Here is a 10,202-nt window from a genome sequence, read left to right on the forward strand (position 1 = left end):
ATTTTGGTTTAATGGCTTAGGTATTTGAATTCTGAATTATTTTGTTTGGATATCTTATATTTTTTTTTAAGATGAAATATTTCTTCACACAGCCCTCACCAACATGGGGGTTTTCTATGTCTAAAGTGACTTTTAATACAAAAATGACTATTTCTGCGAAGGAATAAGAGAAAAAGTAAACTAGAGGGGTCAGTATGACATCAGTACCAAAACACGGGGAGTACCAGGGAAGCTCTGCACTGTGGGCCATGTTGCTTAAAACTTAATCAGCATTTTGGGAAGTCTTGTGTAATAACACTCTGACATTCAACCAGCCCTTTTGCACCAATTTGCTGGCAACAATTTCTGGCAACAAAGAATTGGTTACTTTATCCATCTGACCTCGTTTAGGGAGTTTGTATGTTTTTACTTCTTGCAACACTATACAGGGTGTCCTTAGTCCCCTTCTTTCTGCAGGGTTCTAGCTATATTCACTGATGCTTCAAATCCTTTGCAAATCAGGAATTCAGGAGAACTGCACCAGTTCCACTGGGAAGAGCACACCTTATACTCAAAGAGGACAAATTATTTTCTCTTGTGAATTACTATGTTTTGTTTCGTGTTGAAAGATTTGTTGCACAATTAAGTTGAATTTGGTTTTATTGCAATGAATACTACATACTTCACTATTCTCTCTCCTCTTTTTTTTTTCTTTTTTCTTTTTTTTTTTTTAATATTTGAGAGTTGTAAGCAAATAGAGAATGCTTCAGTGGAATGCTATAAGGGAGCTCTACATATCTATTTGCAAAATTATTTAAAGAAGGAAAGCACTTGCCCGTTTGTGCATCTCCAACCACAAACAGAAAAGATTTCTGAAGAAAGATCCAGATGACACTGAAGAGCCTCGTGGGAAAAAAGGAAATGCTTGAAAGAGAGCCTTCTTCAGATCTGCAGATTTTGACACTCAGAGGAGATAAGAGTATTGGCAATAATGACCCCAAATCATAGCTGACTGGATCTGATTTATTTCACCTTTCACAGTACCCTCCTCATTTCAGAAAAGAGTGAGAATGATAGAGAGGGAAGGAAACTCATACAAAGAGAGGTTTTCTATGGTTGAATGGAGCTGAAAAAAAGTTGGATGAACTTTTTCGGTGCTGGAAAATGTCCATCTGCATTTGCAAATTGCTCTGCTACAGTCTGCACAGCAGAGCAAAACTTTCCAGAGCATTTAAAGGGTAGGTGTTTTTCTAATGTTTGATGATGAAGAATATTTCCTTCCATTTAAATGGAGCAGGGTTAAGATGTAAGGAAATTTAAAACAAGTACACACAAAGAGTTTTCTTCGCTTAAGTTTATGAGCATATCCTTAGGTACTAATGCTGACATAAACAATACCTTTCCTTTCCCACTGCATCCCACACTCTTGACTCGTGCAAATACCTCTGCTTCTATGGCTGTGCTGTAAGTCTGGGTCAGAACACAGGTCCACTAATAAACCTCAAAACTTACCCTGCTCCTTGGCTCCTCAGAAAGATAGGATCAAGAAGCAGAGGAAAGGGTCTCCTCATGCCTGCACAGCTACCAGCAGAAATGACTGTGAAATAAAATTCTTAGTGCTTGAGGTGTAGGCAAATACTTATGAGCACCTTGTCCTCTGAAATGTAGCTGTTTCTGTGTAATGTGAAGATATTAGCTTCTCTCTCTCATAAAGGCAGGCAAAGGACTACAGTAAGATGCTGGAAAAAATCATTGATGGTAACAGGCTATGGAAGTAGGATTTTTTAGAGAGATTGAAGGTTCAACATAATTTAGAACCTGAATATGAAGAGAGAAGGACTGAAGATGGAGAAACATGAGGGTAGAAATATGAGATAAAATAGAGAAAAGACAAAGGCAACTAGATATCTAGAAATGTAACTGAGTATATCCAGACATTATCAGCCCATTCTGGTACATGTTTTAGTGAGAGGTTATGAAGGAATGGGAATGGAGGACAGACTGAAGTAAAAGCAGTAAATATCAAAGGGAGGGTTAAAAATGTAGAGGTAAATAGTTTAAAAAAAGGCAACCACATGTAAATGTTAGAGTATTAGGCAATATCAAGTATGATAAAGAAAAGAAAAATAAAGTAAAATTCAGCTTCTGGTTGCAAAAGCTGCCTGATGCACACAGAAAAGTACGAAGACAGCTCGGTGATGGTTGCTAGTTCCTCTAGAGATCCAGGGAAGGTCTCTCAGGCAAGAACAAGGATGACCAGCTCCCATCAGTGGAGAATAGCTCATCACTACTTTGCAAAGATACTACTGGAAAAGGTGCTGCTTTTGCTGGAGAAGAGCAGGAGCATGGGAAGGAAGTAAAAAGATGGCACAGTTTGTGCTGGAGAAATGTCAGAGTGAGCTGTGTGCAAAAATCAGCAGTTGGAGATGCTGGCAACATCTCCTGCTGTCCTCAGTTGACCTTGACCTACATGGAAAGAGTAGGGCTGGGAAAATGCCATGCCACAAGAAGATAAGGAAAAAAACGTATGTAAAAGATTAATTTGTTATTGATATAAACATAAATTAGCTGTTGAGCCTAACAGTTTCAAGTATTGATGAAGTTCATGTTCTAGATTTACCTAGTGCTCTTTTTCCCCCCCCCCCCATCTTTAATTAATAAAGGAGCTGGTTACAAGCAGAGGATAAGTATGAAGCCTTCAGCATCAAATATATTCATTCAGTTATACGACTTCTCTAAAACTATTAAACTTCACTTGCACAAGCCATTCTGCTGTAGTACTAGCTTGAGACTTTGCATTTGCAGAAGGGAAAGATCAGTCAAACAATCTTAAAAATAATACAATCAAGATTTCATCAAATAGCTTATGGAAGTGTATTGATTTACACTAGCTGCAGTGCTAATCCAATCACTTGTTGATTCATAAAACATTACGGTTTCATAATAATACCTTCCAAGTCAAGGTAATACAACAAATGTACATCATAGTGGCATGCAGGCCTAAAGCTGCTTGCATTGTTCATGATATATGAGGTTTACTTTTCAGAAAGACACATAGAAACTCTAACATCATCACTAAAAATGTTAATATTTACAACATGAATGTTAGCAGTGTAGTTGTTCAAAGGAAACAGAGACAGAACCACACAGGTAATGTTCATTAGCTACAAACACTAAAGGACATTTTGAGGTTAAAACAAACAAAAAGAATATTAAAGCGGTTCCTACCTAGGTGCTGTATCCACAACAAGAGAAGTTATACTACCACACAAATGCTCAAAAGCAAGAATGTTCTCTCCTTAAGCAGGGCTGTGTTGGTACTTGGTAGAGGAATCATTAACTTCTAACACAAACTATGGTCTAAGCAGTTTTAATCTTGTCTCCTCCCAGTTCTGCCCTCTGTTAAAGGTCCCAAAATACATGTTTATCTACAGTGGTCAAAAATTAATTGGGAAGAAAATGTGCGAGTGTGTTCTATTTGTGCACCCTTTTGTGAAATACCTGGTTTCCCAAGCTTATTCAGTTCATAAATTCAAGACATTCATGCCTCCCTGATGTTTAAAAATGGGGCATCCTGACTTCAGAGGTGTTCCTGATTACTAATAGCTAAAATGTATTTGAATAAGATGTTTTATTTCCCTAGTCTGTGGCTGATGTCCATTCATCTAAGACTGATAGAGCCGGCCAAGGACATACAGAAGGAGAAAATATCATGAATTAGGTGTATTGAACAAACTGGGTGTTCAAGAAACAGTAGTGCTTTGAAGAATGTTCAGATTTACATCTTCAGAGCTACTGACAACACAGGCAAAGCCAACCTGAAAGTGTACTGGAGCTATGTGTACTTTGGATCAGCCCTTTGCCTGCTTACAGCTCTAGTTCAAGGAATCCCGTACCGGGTTCCTGAAAGTATTTTATTTGATCATGCTGTTATTTGTGGATTGCAATTTATCCCTAAGAGTAATTATAGATAAAAGAGACGTCCACTTTACAGCATGTGAACAATGACTACTGTCCGCCTAGACATTACACCAAAACGTGCCATTCCTTGCAGCTTTTGTACTCTGCACTGCCATGACAATAATCTCGCCCGTTCTTTTACTCGCCACGGACAACTGTAGACTACTTAATAATGCTGACCTTTGGATAGCCTTCAGTACTGTTATCAGAGTTATACTGCACTGCTCTTTGCTTTTATTTCTGACACTTGGTTACAGTTTCCTTTCCATTTCTAGAATAAGAGACAACAATATTAAGGAAATGGTAGTCTAAGCTGGAATGTCATACGTTATATATTTAGAAAACTCAAAAGGCAGACTTACACTTAACTAAGAACACTAAAATTAATGAGTCTTAATTGTCGTCTTTATCAAAGTTTGGGATGCTTTCAAAAAAAATTTCATCTTAGAAAAATGTCTTAAAGTACGATTTAGATTGGAACAAATCTCTGGAGCTCACCTGCTTCAATTCTCTGGGCTAAAAGTAGGCATAACTTCAAAGCTTTGTAAGATTGGTCAGGTCTTGTCAAGTCAAGATTTGGATGGATGTTCCATAGCATGCCTTGGCACCTGGTTCAATGTTTGACCTCTCTCATCTGTATATATGTATGTATATGTATACATAATCAAAATCTCCTTTGTTGCAACTTGTGTCTATTGCCTCTCACCTTATTGTGCAAGAGAGACTTTGGAATTGTTTTCTGCATGAGCTCCTATTGGATAGCTAAAGAAAGTAATCAAATGCATCATCCAAACCCTTGACTCAGTTTGCCAATGTCTTTCTTGTTTTGGATAGACTCAAATAAAATACAGTATTCCAAATGCAGTTCAACAAATGATGAACAGGCAGAAATAATCACTTTTTCAGTATTTTGTATCTTTTGTAGCCACAACCTAATATGCAGTTAGTCCTGTAGGCTCAAACGTGCACTGCTGTCTCATTTTTAACTCACTATCCACTAGGACACAAAGGTTCTTTTCTGCAAAGCTTCTTTTTGTCTAGTTGACTTTTATATTCCCAGTATACTCCCTTGTGTAGCTTTTACCTATCCAATCGCTGTTCTGTTGCCACTCCACTGTTTGCCTATCAGTGGCTTCAAGGATAACTTGGTCCATAATCTTCCATAAATCTCCCTTGGTATTTTATGGATTTCTTTTAATTGTAGCCAAATGCCACATCCATACATCTCTTAAATACCACTAGGGATGGCGACTCCACCACTTCCCTTGTGCAACCTGATGTAATGCCTGACCATCTTCTCCATGAAGAAATTCTTCCTGATATCCAGTCTAAACTTTCCCTGGCACAGCCTGAGGCCATTTCCTATGTCCTACCACTTCTCACCTAAGTGAAAAGACTGACACCCTCCACACTGCAGCCTCCTTTCAAGTAGTGGTATAGAGCGATGAGGTCTTCCCTCAGCTACTATTCTCCAGATTGAACAACTCGAGTTCCCTCAGTCACTCATCACGTCTTTTCCCAGTCCTTCTGTCAGTTTCCTTGACTCAGAAGCTTTCTATTAGTAAGTGACACAAAATGGAGGCCAGTACTTGAGGTGTAGTCTCACCACTGCCCAGTACACATACTGCCATTGTCCTGCTGGCCACACCATTTCTGATGCAGTCAAGGAAGCCTTTGGTCTTCTTGGTTATGCTGCTGGATCATGCTCTGTGCTGTCATCCAGCATTCCCAGATCCTTGTCTGACAGGCAACTTTCTAGCCTCTCTTGTCCAACTCTACACTGCTGCATGGAGTTGTTATGACCAGAGTGCAGCACCCAACATTTAGCCTCATTGAATGCCGTGTGATTGAACCCAGCCCTTTGATCCAGTCTTCCAACCTTCAAGCAGATCAGCATTCTCACCTGACTTGGTGTCATCTGCAAACTTACTGAAGGTGCACTTGATCCACCAATCAGCATGGAGAACACCACTTTTGTCCAGCCACTAATCATATTTAACTCCATTTATGTATAGCAGGATTGACTTTTTCTATTCACAATGCAGGCATCTTGGCCCTGGTCTATTGATTTTCATTAAAAGACCTATGGCAACTGCTGTATGGCACATAAAAACAAACAGCTGTTTCCTCATCTTTCCTTGATACTGTGTCACAAGCTCTGTTGTTATGCTCTGACCATGTTAAGATAAGTACTAGCTCTTGTTTCATGGTATTCTTCAATGGAGTCTTCTGTTCCCATGGTTTTATTTTCAGACTGCCTTCAAATGTATTAACAGATCCACTCAAGTGTTTTTTTGGGTTTTGTTTTTTTTTTGGTTTTTTTTTTTGTTTTTTGTTTTTTGCCTTTTCATCCTAAAAATATTAAAAAGAAAACACTGAGTTAAATGCATTGTTGATTAAAATACCAGAATTGGAAATGGTAAAGTATTGAATTTGGATCCAAGACTACGGCCTCACGCCTGAAAAAAGCATCTCATCCTCTTTCTTTTTTTTTTTTCATCCAAGCCCTCCCATACAACTATAACTTATGCTCACGTGTAATAATTGGATTGTGATAGCAAAAAACGCTTAATAAGAACACACCAAGATATCAGTAATCACTGATTACTCTCCAGAATAGAAGCAATCCATACAGAAGCCATGCTAAACATCACCTTTACAGCAGGAGCTGGTTGCAGTCTCCTCCAGGCAGAGGATGGCAGCAGACTCCCAGCAGAAGTAGCTGCTAAGCCACCCATTTGCAAAGGCGTGAGCTGACAGTAGCTGGGAGCAGTCAGCCAAGCAGGGGTCAACTGCAGCAGGTAACTCAATTAGAGGGCTTTTTAATCTTGGGGCACCAATCACTTAATAAAGAAAATCACTGGATTTTAAATTTTAACTCTTACTTAACCAACTAGGAGAGAGTGTAGCTCAGCAAATACTAAACTGCTACAGAATTCCTGAGAATGTGAAAACCTTTATAATAGCAAAAAGAGTTTCTGGAGTTCCTGTTCCAGTGCATCTAGTTGCAGCTTGTTGTTGTAAAGCTACCAAAAAATAAAAACATACTATCAAACTGATTTGGTGTTATTAAAATCCATCTCCATTTCAGCTGTTGTCTGGGACTTGTTCCTTCTGCTATTCTGTGGAGCTTTTGCTTTCATAAGGACTCACAGATAATTTTGTCATTGATTCATATCATACACCTTTCTGGTGAAAAGTAGAACTGGTAGCTCTATTTTAACAGTACTGATAATTTTTCCACTTGAAAGAAATAGAATAGTCAGTCATGTTGATTGTATATCTTCTCTTTGCAGTCAGTCTTCACCAGTATCTTGTTTGGGAGTTGTTATCATAAACACAGAATTGAAAGTGTGCAAGTCATTGGCAAGTGAGAGAACCTAGGCTTTTTTGGGAGCTAGTTCATGTATGTGTTGCACTACAGCACGGCAGCAATGGAAACATGAATTTGTAGGTGAGGTAAGACCCCCATAACTTTCATATAGTCTAGCATATTATCTGTGATACAAGGATTAGAAAGATTTTATGGCTCAAGAAATTTAAAACCTGGCATAATATATAAAATCTCTTCACTAAGCTGTTCATCTGGCTTGCTACTCTAGAGCAGTTGTTTCAGAATAGTCAGTTATTGATCTAATAATGCAGATAACAGAAAATCCTGAAGACAGTTGTTTTAGCAAAAAAAAAGAAAAAGTATCTCATTTCTAATCTAGTTCTCTATTTAATTTTCAGTCACTGGAACATAGTCTACCATTTTCTGCTAAATTAAATAACCCTTCTTATTAGAAATCTTCACACATGTAAAGGTAATTCGGATACAAAATGCATTTTCTCGACAGGCTATTAATCTCTTCTTCTATGTCAGATTCTTCCTGACCGCACAGCACCTTCACAGCTTTTTTCTGTACCAGTCCCTATTTCTCAGCTGCTCCTTTCACAAGTTTCAAATTCACGGGATCAAGAAGAGGGGTCTTTTTACCACCTGTATATGATATCATTTCATTCAAATTCACCTTGCTCAACAGCCACGAGAAGAAGTTTACTGACCTGGTTACCATCATGCTGTGCTGATGTGCTCCGTTTACTCTAAATCCTCTTCACTCTCCAAAATTCAGTGAAGTGTCTTAATCTGTGATGTGCCATAGGTTAACACACCTCCTGGTGATATTAACCACAAGTTGTTTAATGAGCAGTCTTAATCACCGTTGAAAGACCCCACCACTGAACTACTTTTATCATTTTCTTTTTAATGGCCACTGTGGATTTTATTTGTTCCAGAGATTTATTAGCACCAATGAGGAAGAATTTCTTCTGCAACGCTTGGTTAGAAATGACTATATGTTACCAGAAGAAGGGATCAACCTGAGTCAGGCCTAACTCCTCTAGCCTAAAGGCTCATGCTTACTGGGGCTGCTCCATGAGAGGGCAAGAGCTGGGAGCTGAGGGTAAGCCCCTCATCAGCTGTACTCTCAGCACCTGATTAGGGTGAGCTGCAAGTCACTGGTCACAGCCTCAGTTCAGCGACAATCAACTCAAGGCAAGGTGAGAAGTCAGGCCCTAGGAAAATCCTGGAAAACCAGACAATAACTCAGGAAAAGCAAATAGGAGGGCAGAATACAGGCACATATCTGAAATGGCTCAGGACCAGTGCTTCTTATGAGAGGAAGATGTATTAATAATGTTTTTGCATGATGTATAGCCCATAAGTGCTTCTTAACAAGGCAATGAGTTGCACTTTGTCCTCAGAGATTGACAGCAGTGGTTAGGAAATCTAAGGAAATTATTTTAACAGTCTCACTCTTGGAAATGAAAGGTATTTGCTTTCTTGCAGTCTTTCAAGCATGTTTAATAGTGCTAATTGTAAAAAGTAATAATAACAAAATCCCTAAATTTGTTGGTCTTTGTGACCTTATCAGTCGTAGATTTAGTTTAAGGCAAGGGATTAGGTAGGAAGAATCTGTCAGGCTGAAATTAGTAATGAAACTATTTGTTCATCAATGATAAACAATCCAGAACCCGAATCTCTGATCAGACATCCATCCGTGTTTTCACTTAAATACCTGAAATACTGATGTAAAGTAGCAGACTTGGAAATATTTCAAAGTGAAAATGGAGTATATCTGCTTGGTAACTTATGGTATGATTGTTACTGAAGAGTGAGAGAAAAAGAGTGCTCATTTTTAAACCATAAAAAAAATAAGAGCTGCTGAAGTAAATTACTTTATAGTACTATTCTTCCTTTTATGTGTAAAGAAAGTGACTCACACAAGTAAAACCCATCCTTCAGAATCATCATCCACCAAATACAGGCTTACATACATAAACTTAACTCAATACATACATAATCATATACTCACATACAAAATCATAACTCAAAATGTTTCGGTTTTTTTTCCCATTTCTTTCTTAATTTCCCTTAGTTTCTTTTCTTTCTCTGCTCATATAATAGTATGGTTTCTCCCCTTTCCCTCAATTTTCTTTAAATTTCTGGAAATGTACTGATTTCTGTTTGGCACTAGGTTTCGTAAGTCTTGGACATCTGCTGAAGTTTGCACTGTCTGAGACTGGGAATAAACCAAGATTAAGTTTTAGTTACCTTGCGACCTGATGGTATGAAGTATCTCTTTTAATCCTGGATACTGATGCAGCTGGGTATTTTTGTTGTTTTTATAAAAATATGTTATGAATAAGATCTGAGAGTAGGATGCCAATCATAGTGATTCACCTTAGCCAGAATGATTCAGATAGCCCCAAACTCTAAAAGCTTTTCATTATTTTGTTTATTTGGTTCAGTACCCAGCCATGCAAGTCTAAGTGACCAGACACGGTCCTCCAGTGCCTCGTTGCCTGCAGCCACTGATGCTCATTTGGCTGGACACCTGAGAGTTCCTGTCTCAACTCTTCAGTATTCAGACTCACTGCCTAAAAGACTCACTCACATGGCAAACAGCAGGCTGCATCAGTCCTTCCTCTATCAACCACATCATATGAAGTGATGGGTTTAAATCCTTACCAACTACTGAGACAGGTGCATAAGCAACACTCCTCTTTTAAGTATACCTATCTGTGAAAAGATCAGATAGTTCCCTAATGGCACACTGTAAACCTGTATCATTAATAAAGCTCAGTAAGTCCTATTCTTCTGCCTCTGCCCCCTCTCACGCATCACACAGAAGACACTCAGCATTTACCTCTGGTCTGCAAACTCAGCAAGGCAGTGTGGTACTTGCAGTCACTGCTGAGATGCAAGTAATGCACTGCAA

This window comes from Tetrao urogallus, assembly GCF_951394365.1.
Source record: "Tetrao urogallus genome assembly, chromosome: 1".
Lineage (NCBI taxonomy): Eukaryota > Metazoa > Chordata > Aves > Galliformes > Phasianidae > Tetrao > Tetrao urogallus.